The sequence below is a fragment of the Tamandua tetradactyla genome, chromosome 23 (genome assembly GCF_023851605.1).
Source record: "Tamandua tetradactyla isolate mTamTet1 chromosome 23, mTamTet1.pri, whole genome shotgun sequence".
In the NCBI taxonomy this organism is placed as follows: domain Eukaryota; kingdom Metazoa; phylum Chordata; class Mammalia; order Pilosa; family Myrmecophagidae; genus Tamandua; species Tamandua tetradactyla.
The window spans coordinates 49,491,367-49,504,006 of record NC_135349.1 but is presented as its reverse complement, the minus strand read 5'-3'; the positions used below and the strand labels follow the sequence as shown (position 1 = coordinate 49,504,006).

Here is a 12,640-nt window from a genome sequence, read left to right as displayed (position 1 = left end):
CATCCTTCTCAGAACTAGGCATTAACGAAGCCGAGGCCAGCGAGTTTCCATCCCTGATCACAGTGGCAACAGCAGCCCTAGCAGAAACAAATACCCAGTTCTGAAATTATAGCAAGCTACCGGGGGTCTGGCAAGCAGATCTAGCAGTGTCCCCAGTGAATGGAGCTAGCTAGCATTTAATGTCAGTGGTGGTGGCAGTAATGTCATCACCAAATTAGCTCTGGAACATGATTTTGGCTGAGACAAAGAGGGCTTCTTTCCCTCTTTTCCTGGTCATCTTTTAAGCCCGGCTCTCCAGCTTTTCTGGTGACACCGTGAACAGCCCAAATAGTCTTTCAATAAATCCCCTTTCTGCGTAAATGAGACATGGCCCATTTCTGCTGCTTAAAGTAGGAGCCATAACTGATACACCAGCCTTTACACTTTCTTGGAAAATAGCCAGATGCAAGGACAGAGACGGAGCTTGATACAGAGGTCATGATGGAAGGAGCTCCAGCTGGTTGGATTCTGAGCTAAGGTTCAATGGATGTAAAATGAAATAAATAATGCCCCCAGGAAATTTTTTTTCTATTTTTTTCCCTCTCAGCCTAACTCTGAGCCTTTATGAGCTACACGAGGAAAAATGGTGCATAAGCTTTCTGCAGAAAGCTAATGTGTTTAAGAGTGCACGCAGAGGCTGGCTGCCTGAAGTTACATCTGGGCCCATAATAGAAGGTGAATTTAGATATTTAACTCCTCATACCTCCATCATGTCTACAAATGCAGGCAAGGTTTTGAGTATTTAATATCATGGATTATGGAAACTTGAAGTGTCTACCCAGTGTTTTTGTCTGCTCAACATCCGTTTTCTCTTTTTGTTTGTTTGTTGTATCACTATTTTTTTTTTTGCCTTGGGGAAATCACCTCTTTTTAGTGTGTGCTTTTTCAGAGAGGTGACTCCCATCTCCTGGATACAAAAGCATGAAATTGATCCAAACCTACCAATCGGTAATTGTGTGTGTGTGTGTGTGTGTGTGTGTGTGTGTGTGTGTGTGTGTGTGTATAGAAAAAAAATATATATATATATCCTAGATCACAGTGATTGGTTTGGGATGGACTCACGATGCAAATTTGTTCAATCAGAGTCAATTTGTGAATGTTAGCTGAGGCAAGCAAGGGAGGTGCTTGCTGTACCCAAAAGGTCTGAGAAGTGTAAATACCAGCCCTGGGCTGCTGCCACTAGGAAGGATCAACCTGGAGAATGGAGAAATAAAGAAGAAAATAGTGGAGAGAAGAAGAAAGTGAAATACAGTCTTGCACTAAACATTTGGGGCGCTAGATCCAGCTCTATCTTAAGCAGATACTAGCCTTGAAGTTTCTAGTACATTCCTCCTTTTTCTCCGTCTGTTTGGGCTGAGCTTCTGTCACCTGCCACAAAGACACATGGATCACGCTGCCTCCTGGCTTAGGGTAAGTGCGCAGCACAAAGTTACCGACCATGAGCCATGATAACTGTTTCAAGAACTAACCATGGTGATTGTTCTTCAATTTTTGTCTCTCACGTCTAACACAAGAGACATTAACGAACGGGTGTTGCATCGGAGTTTGATTGCACGGATGCCTGGAGCAGATCCTTGTGATATGATGAATTTCCATTTGTCAAGATTATGGGTTTGGGGCAATTCAAGTGGTTGGGGAAAGCGAGCCTCTTGCACTGTGAAGGAAGACACTTAGACTTTTCCAGTAGCCACTTTATAGCTGCCCAACTCTGTGGGGATTAAACCTCCTATGTCCAGGAAGGTTAACGTCTGAAGGGTAGTGAAATTACAACAGATGCTGTCAACCCTGGAGCATTTCCTGGGGCTCTGTCATGACCACAAGCCCCTCACACTCTGTCCCATGAAGCTCTTGCATGATCTCTGGCATCGAATGCCCACGTGTAAAAGTCACTGCCAAGGCCTTCAGGTCAATATCATCTCAGCATTTCCTCACATATAAAATTAAAAAGACTAATCCCTTGGAGGGTTGTAAAGATGTTTTAGTGCAGAGCGTATATTATGAATGTTTCATCGTTATTCCTCAGGATTTATTTAACATTTTACTCGACAGTCCCTTTGGATTTTTGATTGATTACTAGGCAAATTAGATAAGAAAACTCTTTCTGTGAGACAATTCCCCATTCCGTCCATAGTAGTGGTGGTGATAAAGATGATAGCTGGCGTTTTCTGGGACTTCTTATGTCAACAGCCATGCTGAGCCTTTTACATGCATGGTTTTCCTTTAGTCCCCCCACCCACCCATACAAGTTATTATCTCCATTTTATGGGTGAGAAACTGAGATTTAGAGTCAAGCTCAGAGCTGCAACCAGGGTCTGTTTCACTTCAAAGCTTGTGCTCTTAACAAGTTCTATTTTGACTCTTCACATCCGTCTACCCCTTATTACATCTCCGTGACGTGGGTGGTGTCATTACCCCCATAGTCCACTGAGAGGGTGAGGCATTTGCCAATACACTTCTGTTAATAGCAGAGATCCCAGATATTCTGGAGCTAGAGCCCCCGCAGCAAACAGTTATGCCTCTCTGCTTCCCGACTACATATTATACCCCAGAATAAATTCTTTGAAACTGATGTTACCACGAAATACAAGTTTCAGGATCAAGGGAGTTCAGGAAGCCTGACTTATGTAACATGTCTTTGGGATTTATCAATATATGACTGTGCATCCTGAAAATATTATGTACCCCAGAAAAGCCATGTTTTAATCCTTATTCAATCTTGTGGAGGCAGCCATTTGTTTTAATCCTGAGTCAGTACTATATAGGTTGGAAACTTTTGATTAGATGATCTCCACAGAGATGTGACTCCACCCATTCCAGGTGGGTCTTGGTTAGATCACTGGGATTTTTTTTTTAAAGGAAGCATTTTGGAGAAATGACAGAAACAAAGAATCTACATAAATGACAGAGCCGAGAGAAATGACAGAAACCTTAGGGCCAACAGAAACTTCGGAGCAGAACTGACACAGATGCAGATACAGATGTGAACAGAGACGTGGATGTTTGGAGATGCTGGGAGCCCAGCAGATGTCGCCATGAGATGTTAAGCAAGCCAGAACCTGGAGAGAGTCAAGGGAAATCAAGAGATGAAAGCCAGACCCAGAGAAGCAAAGTGAGGAACCCCCATACGGACAGAGATTGAAAGCATGGAGCCCAGGAACAAAGGACCAGCATGCTTTCCCAGCTGATAGAACTGTTCCAGGTGGATCAGCCTTTCATGAATTAAGGTATCTTTCCCTGGTTGCCTTAGTTTGGACATTTCCTTAGGCTTAGAACTGTCAATCTGTAACTTATTAAGTTCCCATTTTTAAAAGCCATTCTAGTTCGGGTATATCGCAATTCAGCAGCTTTCAAGCTAGAACGATGACCTGAGGTCAGTATTCTGTGGGGAGGAATCCAGTTGGAGTCTGTTTTACAAAGTGCTTTCAAAATGATTTGATTTGATTCTGGAACTCTGAATAAGGTCAAAGAGATGTCAAGATACAGACATATACATGAAACCCAGGTGTGGTAGACCCTAAATTATCTTGAAAATCAAATTATCAGATTGGCTGATCTCATTTTTCTTCTCACCATGGACATATCATCCTAAAAGACACATGGCACAGTGAATCTGTCAGAAGCTAGAACACTATGTAAGTCATTGCATCTTTATCAGGTCTTCAAACAGTTGTGTGAGATCTGTAACTGAATCAGGTCAGCCTCTCAGTGAAATTGCACGTCATCAGAATCCTTGGTACCCAGGTGCTGGTGTGTTCCTGTGAGGCCAGTGGTTCCCAGCAGGGCCTATTTTGCCCCTTTCCCTGCCGGAAGACATTTGGCAATATCTGGAGGCATTTTTGGTTATCACAACTGGAGGGTGGAGTGAGGATGCTACTGGCATCTGGTGGGTAGAGGCCAGGGATGCTGCTAGACCTCTGACAATGCAGAGGACAGTCCCCACAGCAAAGAGTTGCTCAATCCCAAAGGTCAGCCATGCTGAGGTCAGGACACCTTGGGCTAGACTATGGAAACAAAACTCATCAATCTGACAATATCTCAGTGGCTTGACATATCAGAAGTTTTGTTGTGTTTATTGGTTTTTTGCTTTTCTCCATTTATGGCAGATCTGTAGCTCAGTGGCCATCCAGAGACATTCTTTCCCAAGTAGTACCTTGGGAGTGCAGGTTTCCAGGCTTCTTCTACCATTTCCAGCCACACAGACAGGAGAGAATGAGAGCATGGATCAGGGATCCCACAGTTCCTTTAGAGTCCAGACCCAGAAATACTGCACATCCTTTACCCCCCATCTCATGGCCACAACTCAGAAACCGTGGTGAGGCATGCTGGGAAGCAGCTACCCTGTGTTCTTGGAAGGAAAATGAAATGTTCTGATAAACACATTGAATGTTTCTGGCCCAACAAAGTTTATTTTGAATAAATGCTGAATAAATAAGGTACAAGAGTCAAAGTGTTTACTCAGCAATTAAACAGTAGCAAAACATAATTTTAATTTCAGAGGCTAGCATCATGATTGAGGAAATGGTTCCAGGGCCATGCAACAGGGGGTAGGTAATGGAATGAATATTTATTAAGCACTCACTATCACCACTCATTTGACATGTGCTAGCTCTTTTAAAACACTCTTGAAGTAGCTATTTCACCTATTTCATTAAATGAAGTAAACAAGAATCAGAGAAACTAAGTCACCCATGTGAGCTCACTTGACTTACAGTGTGGGGACACAAATCAAGGAAAGAATCCAGCATCTTTGTTCGTTTCTTTTCATCAGCATTTTCCAAGCTGGACTTTGTCAAATTCTACTATTCCTATGATGTTAGCCCAGCTGAAAGAATCTCATGGGTTAAAGCATTTGAGAAATTCTGAATACTGTTTTTTTTTTCTTTTCAGGAGTCAAAATGCATATCAAAATGGTTACAGGATATGGAAAGTCTTGAAGAGACCACTTAGATGAAAGATCCCTGTGTTTTCATTACGCACATTAATATTCCATGTAATTAACTGGAACAAATCTTGGGAGATGTTGCTTTCTTGCAAAATCTCTATTTTCATTTTGGCATTTAATTTGGCACACCCACCCACACATATTATGTATATCATTATATTTAATGCATGGATTTGGGATGCAGCATGGTGTACCCAAAAGGGCACTGGTTGGGGGAGTCGGGTCTCCGTCTGGCTCTTAGAGGTGCTTAGGACATTTATTCCTGGGATTTCTGCCTCATCATATGTAATGGAAGGTGCCACTGAATTCATTCAGAGGTGGCACATCATCTCAGATGCCAAATCAAGCATGTTGATAAAGATTCCAAGGCCAGGTTCTATATAAGTAAAGAAGGATGGATGACTAGCGGTGTCTCCTATGGTCACGGAAGGAACAAATAGTGTTCCGTGTGCTGTATGTAAATTTTCCATCTCTGAAATAATTAGCATAAGGCTATTTTCAGCACTGATTCAATTTGGCATAAGAGGAATCACATTCTCCTACTCCTACCTACGAATAAATCATTTTGGAGGAACAGAGTTGGTCGTTGACCTAGGGATAACTTAACTAGATCCACTGCATGATTTAAAACCCAAGTACAAGGAAAGGCTAACACTAGACACATCAAAGAGATGCATTGGTGGTAGGCTCTATAAGGTATTTTGGAAGAAGTGGTATTTGAGCTGGGTTTTGAAGGATGTATAGGATCTTGACAGGCAGAAGTGAAGATGTGGTGGTCTAGGCAGGGAAAATAACATTACTAGAGGCTGATGAAATGAAAGTCTCATGTTGATGGTGAGTGCCAGGACTGGTGAGGACATATACAGATATTGGGTATGGAGAATAGACAAATAGAGATGGAGGCAAGACCAAAGACAGGTGGGTGGGCACCAGCTTGCCATGTGCCCTGAAAGTTAACTCGAAAGATTGCTGACTTCCTATGTTCCCTTAGCAGAGTGGTCCTGGGGTGATGGTCACTGGGACAGTGGTAACCCCAAGAGGATACGAGGGGAAGAACTGTCCCTGTGGAGACCTGGTTGCTTCCCCACTGCCGACAGGGCTGACTTGTGGAATCTGTCCCCTCTGCTCTCCCCTACCGCCCACAGCTCCCTTCCTGGGACTGGGCCTAATGAAATGTTTCCCATTTTAATTTCGTCTCTGATGGGAGGAGCTCTTTTATCTCAGCTGTTTCCCTGACATCAAAGCCCACTCAACATTGAATACCTGCCCGCCCCTTCGCCGGTCCTGTCCTCCCCAGAATCCTGCATAGAGGTTTTAATTCAGAGTCTCAGAAGACAAGCAAGGGGGCTGCTTTTGATTGATCAAACACAATCCCTTTGCTATTGTCTTTGGAGACTCAGGCTCCAAACATGAAAGATAAAAACTAGAGATGCCAGCTTGGTTTAAGATGGAAGTTTCTGCTGGATCTTTCTGTTCTTTCTTGAACTTGTACAAAAAAAAAAGGAGCTTTCTCTCTTACTCAACTATTGTGTTGTTTTCTTGTCCCTCTTATTCCATTTCCTGAGTAAATTTTTACATATTTCAGAAATCATAAGACTATCGAATATTTGTTGAGGTTCCTTTAAAGATTTTGTGTATATTCTAGGTGCTTTATGTATATTATCCTCTGTTCTTTTAACCACTATCTTATGAAATGGATTCCAGTATTCATCACATCTTACGTGTGGGGAAACTGAGGCAGAGAGTGCTAAGGAATATGCTCCACATGGCTTTTATTTTTTTTATTTTTATTTTTTTTTCCACATGGCTTTTAAACTGGGATTTAAAATTTAGCAACCAGGCTTCAGAGTCCCTGTACTTTGCCACCATGCCAAGGTGTCTCCCCAACATTCCATTTCTGGAGTAACATTCTATATGTTGACCTCTAGTGAGCATCCTTACAACTTCATCATCGAAATATTTTCTATAAGAAAGTGCAGCTATCTCCTGGATGCATGGATAAAGGCAATGAGTGACTCATTAATTAAAGGAAACAAAAATATGTGGGCTCATGGATTGAAATCCATTTTGTGAAAAGTTTCCCAGACTAGCCTTATATCATATTCTAGTCTAGAAAATGGACCAAAAAAATGTGGAAGACTCTTCGATCTTGAGGACAGAGGAGAGGCATGACAGCAGGACAAAGAACTAATATAGCCTAAGGAAACTGCTGTGTGGGAAGCAGACTCGGCTAATCACACTTACTTTCTATACTTCCAGCCAAGTTTGAAGCTAAAGAACATAGGGTTAAATCTGTTATGATGAAGCATTTCTTGGATAAGCTAGCTCTAATTCTCACATCCAAAATTCTATCCGCTCGTCTATTGGATGCAGAAGCCAAGAATCAGTTAAAAATATGAGCGGAAAAATCATGTGACATATTATAAGCTCAACACATCGCCCATGTAGGATGAGGCAGCCTGGAAAGTGACCAGATTCTTGGGTTTTAGAAAGAGAATTCTATCAGAGGGTATGCACAACTGGCCTGCAGGCTGAAGATGCCCCGTTGGGAGTGTATGGCTTAATGTGAACAGAATTTGTTCTGATAGTTATTATTTGATCATATTAAACATTTGGAGTAATTTATATGCTCTTGATAACACAGAAGATATGGGAAACTGATTCAAAAAATGACTCAGGAAAATATCTCAATAAAACTATTTAAAAAAAAACAAAACACTGTTAGAAAAAGGCTAGAGCCCAGTAGTAGCTGCCTCCTGTGGGGCAGCTGTAAGATCTTTGGTTTGTCAGGACCCTGGTCTTCCCTTTATTTTCTTGAGCCAACGATCATTACTCAACCACATTCTTTGCTGGTTCCTTATAGACCCCACTGGAATATCCACTTAGAGGGATGCCCCTCTACTTTCTTCTTGTTAGGGCCTTCCTAGAGGTTGGCAACTCATTACGCTTGAGACATCTCAGAGAATATCCAAGTGGGGAGAAGATTGTTCTCTGTTGACCTAAGAGACACTGGGGAGAAGCTTGAGGGCTACGATTTGACCTGATCTGAGGTCTTCTTGGCCAAACCTTTCAGACCTGGAATGGGTTGTCTCAGACCATGATGCGCTTTCTTATAGGAAGGAAGCAAATCCCATCTGGTTGTCCATGTTTCAGGAAAGTCATGGGTGTTATGCAGACACCACAGTAATAACTGTTGCAAGCAAGAACCATTGATAAATGCTAACTTTGGGGATAAAAAGCCTGATGAGAATAAAATGTTTACATATTCTCAAAGAATCTCCCCACAAAATATATTACAAAGGGAGAATAATGGCTTTGCAAGGGAGAAGTACAGCAGATGCTCATGTCTCCCCACTGCCTTAATGAAGTGTTCATAGTGAATATCCGGGACTAAGATCGACATCATGCACCCCCCGGAGGATGCACCTTCTATAGCTGTCTTGTCAAAAATGTACAGTCTCCATCTGATCATGAGTAAACAGCAGACAAACCCAACAAAAGGCAAACTTTATGTGATGGTTGGGTTCTGGTGTCAACTTGCCCAAATGATTATGCTCAGTTGTCTGGTCAGGCAAGCACTGGCCTGGCCGTTGCTGCAAGAATATATCTTGGCTGGTTGATAAACCAGAAGGCTGGTGCATTAAATCATCAGTTAGTTGATTGTATCTGTGGCTGATTACATCTTCGGTCAACTAAGGTGTGTCCAACACATGAAATAATCCAATCAGCGGATGGCTTTTAAGGAAGGAGAGACTCTTTCACTGCTTCTTCAGCCTGTGAATTTCTCCTGTGAAGTTTATGCAGACCCTTCATTGGCGCTGCCAGCTTCACAGCCTGCCCTGTCCATATTGGAGTCTTCCATTCCCACGGTTGCATGAGATACCTTTATAAGTCACATATTTACAGATCTCTCCTGTTGGTTCTGTTTCTCTAGAGAATCCTGACTGATACACTTTACAGAAGAACTGACCAGGACTCTTGAAAATGTCCAGGTCATGAAAGGTCAAGTAAGGCTGAGGCACTGTCACAGATTGGGAGGAGAAATAACAATGAAATCTAATTTGGCGGCTTGGATAAGATCCTGGAAGAGTAAGCAGACATCACTAAAAAAAAACTGGTGAAATTCGAATAAGGTCTATATGTTAGTTGATTTCGTGGTTGTGATAATAGTGCTAGGGTTTTGTCGGGACTAACCTTAGGGGAAGGTGGCAGAAGGACACTTAGGAATACTTTGCACTGTTTTTACAACTTTTCTCTGAGTCTAAAATCATTTTAAAATTTGGAGAGGTTTTTGGAAGGAGATATTGTAGAGCAGATGCTTTCCATTCCCTGCCAGACCCCACAGCCCCTCACCAAGCTCACCCTAAATGGGGACAGCACTCGCTTATTCCCCTAGGGCTTTGACACCCCACATCAGGCTGCCCTTCCATGGGGATGCCCTATGCTCCCCATTCAGGCTCAAACCCTTGCACTGACCTGTCACCCTGTGTAGATGACTCCCGGTCCTGCATCAGGCCCCTGTACCCCAACCCCAAGTCATATACACACACTGTTTGGCCACATCTAATGGCCTTTAAATGGAAAGGAGCAAAGGAGGAAGAAGAGCTGTTCTTTGCTTTTTTCTTCCTCCTTGCCGCGGAGAAAGCCCTCCAAGAGCATGCAGCAGGTGTGTGTCTGCCCCCACCATTTGGCATCAAATTAAAGTAACCCACCTCCTTACCAACTAAATTAAGTCCAACGTAGCCCAGCCTGGCCGCTGCAGTTGTCTCAGCTTCCTTTTGTCAACTTCTCTGCTCCGTCTCACTGCCTTCTTGTCTCCTCACCTCCTTGACTTTTACTGCAGAATGTCCTGGGAGGTAACGAAATGAGACTCTCAAGGGCCTCTTAATAATGGGGCTATTGTTGGCCTAGACAGCAGCTCTGTGTGGATTCGCAGGAGACACCCTTCCTCCCAGGAGATACAGCACCCCCAAGGTAGGGCGCACAACCCGGGAGACCCAACTGGAATGGGAAGCCGGGCCCCTTGGCACAGCTGTGCTAGGACCCAGGTCTTACTTGTAGGCTGTGTGACGTGCAGCCTGAGTCACTGACTTCATTCTCCAAGGCTGAGCCTCCCCCTGTATAAGAACATGGGGCACTCACAGGACGTGTCTTAGAGGGAGGTGGTCTAATTAAATGAAAGAAGGTTTGTCTAGAATGAACCACCATGCCTAGCCCAAGAAAAACTCTCAATATATAGTTTTTATACATTCTTTTTATCTACTCCACGTGACGCATACACGTTGGACCTAATGAAATGGTGACTTTCCTTCTGGGTGACAAATTCCACAACAGCCAAGCCTGTACTATGTTTTGTTGTTTTACTGGCACCTAGTACAGTATCTGACACCCAGTGGGTACTTGATGGAATGAAGGAAAGAAGGAATGAATAGGACTTTTGAGAACATCGAATGAAATAACGTGCTTTTAAGTATGCGCAGATGCTAATTGTAGGTGCAGATTACTTAACCTCTCACTCAGCACTCCATACAAGTCTCAGAAAGTCTCTGAAAATGGTCTGGACCCTACTTTTAATTTTTCCCTTAGGCCTGTAGTGTACATCTGGTACTTCAAGTCAGTCGATCATAAAATAATTAATATCTAGTGCCAGTATTTTTGCTATCATCTGGTGGTTTATGGATATATGTGCAAAGATTAAGGGCACGATGTTCAGTCTCCTCTTACATGGAGTCAGCACTTGTTTGTGTGACCAATAGAGCAAGCACGGGTAGTGGTGTACGGCTTCCAAGGCTGGATCGTAAAAAGCAGGGTGGCTCCTCCCTTGGTGTCTTGGATCACTGGCTCTGGGGGAAGCTGGCTGCCATGTTGTGAGGACACTCAAGCTGCCCCCTGGAGAAGTCTACACGGAGAGGAACAGAAGACACCTCCCAAGAGCCATACTATTTTCCAGGTGTGGGAAGGGGCCACCTTGGAGGTGGATCCCTCACCCCAGCCAAGCCATGAGATGCCTGCAGCCTGGCCAACAATTTGACTGCAAGCTCACAAGAGACCCCAACCCAGAACCTCCCAGCTGAGCCACTCTCAAATCCTGGCCCACAGGAAATGTGAGACATAATAAACGTTTATTCTTATTTTAAACCACTGGGTTTTGCAGTATTTTTCTTATGTAGCAATAGGTAACTGATAGATAACATGTGCTGAGTCTGGAACAGCTTTAATTTCTAACTTTCTACTCTACTGCTAAATCGTATGTCTCTAAGACTCTTGCAAAAAAAAAAAATCTTTGAAACTACCATTAATTTACCTACTATGTGCCACTGTGTTGCATGCTTTTTAGACACTTTCTCATTAACCTCCACTGCAACTCTCCCAGTTTAGCCATTACTAAGTCATCTTTCAGGTGAGAAAGCCAAGGTGCAAAGATAACCAGGAAATGGGGGAGCCAGAATTTAGACCCTGTCTTCTATCCAGAAGGAAGTTGGAAGGGAGGAAGGGGGGCAGAAGGATGGACTAAGTTCAAGGCCCGTGTTCTTAACCCCTGGGTCGGATTGCCTTCTGCTAAAACTGTTAATAATTATTAGCCAATCACTGGAATAAGTCCTTCACATGCATTATCAAAGTTGACCTTCATCATGATGAAGGCCATTTTACAAATGAGGAAACCATGGCATTGGATGTCAAAGTCAAGTTGTATGTCCCTTTTGTTTTGTCTGAGAAATAGGGTCATATAATAAAACTTGTGCATCCTTGAGTTGATGAGCCATGTGGCCTTTCTCTGATTTCATCAATACCATCTGGAAACATGCTAGGCACATAGTACTTAGAAATTACTTAGGGGACATAAAGGCAGAAAGGAAAGAAAAAAGGAAAAAGGCATGGAGGGAGGAAGGAAGAACTTAAAAAGGATACTAAGATTCCCCTTAAATCAGAACCTGGGGCAAGTTGAAGAAGATGCAAGGGACAATGAAGATGTCCATTTGATCCAGCATGGAGTTGGGTTCTGAAAGGATCCAGGTAGGAAAACATGTGACATAAGCCCGATGAAGCATTAGAAAGAACATGTTGTGCTTGGATATTTAACAAAAGCCGATCCTACTGGGCTCAGCCCATTGGAGGCGTCAGGTGTGCTGGCTCCGTGTTGCAGGCTGTCTTTTCTTTCTTTTTTTTTTGGAAGAAGCTGAAAATCTGGATTTTTATGTGAAGCCTCCCAAGTTTTAAAAGTTGATGCTAATTTTTCACCTTTAAAAAAAAAAAAAAAATTTTTGTTTTTTGTAAAAGGCTGACCTGTCCAGCAGGCTGCACTTCAGTGACCTCTGCCAAAGAGAAACAAAAGGGCAAGAGGTGGCCACACTGGAAAGGACCCGACTGCTAGGAAAGAGAACAAAGAGAGGGAGAAATCGAGACGATTGTGGCTTGATTTGCACCCACCTTAGAACTTCCCACACCCAACTTAGAACTGGCTGGTATCACCCCTGGAGGTTGGACTTGAGGAGTGGGAGATCTTTAGAAGCTTGTGGAAGAAAAAGAAGATGTGGCCCATCCTGTCCTCTTTGTAAACTCTGTCCTTGGGGGGGAAATGTTGTATAAACAGAAAGAAATTTCAAACCAGCCCCACGGCAGGACACGAACTATGTTCTTTGTTCAAGCGTGCATCTGACC

The 12,640-nt window shown here is 43.2% G+C and overlaps 1 long non-coding RNA gene across 2 annotated transcripts in view; it reads left to right on the top strand.

Moving 5' to 3' along the window:
• LOC143667544 (uncharacterized) overlaps positions 1-12,236 on the top strand; it is a 92,723-nt gene extending 80,487 nt beyond the window's left edge. The window contains exon 6 of one of the 2 annotated variants that reach the window (XR_013168087.1): positions 8,916-12,236. This is a non-coding gene — a long non-coding RNA (uncharacterized LOC143667544). The other variant, XR_013168088.1, reaches the window with a different exon arrangement.
• The last annotated feature ends 404 nt before the right edge of the window (positions 12,237-12,640 follow it).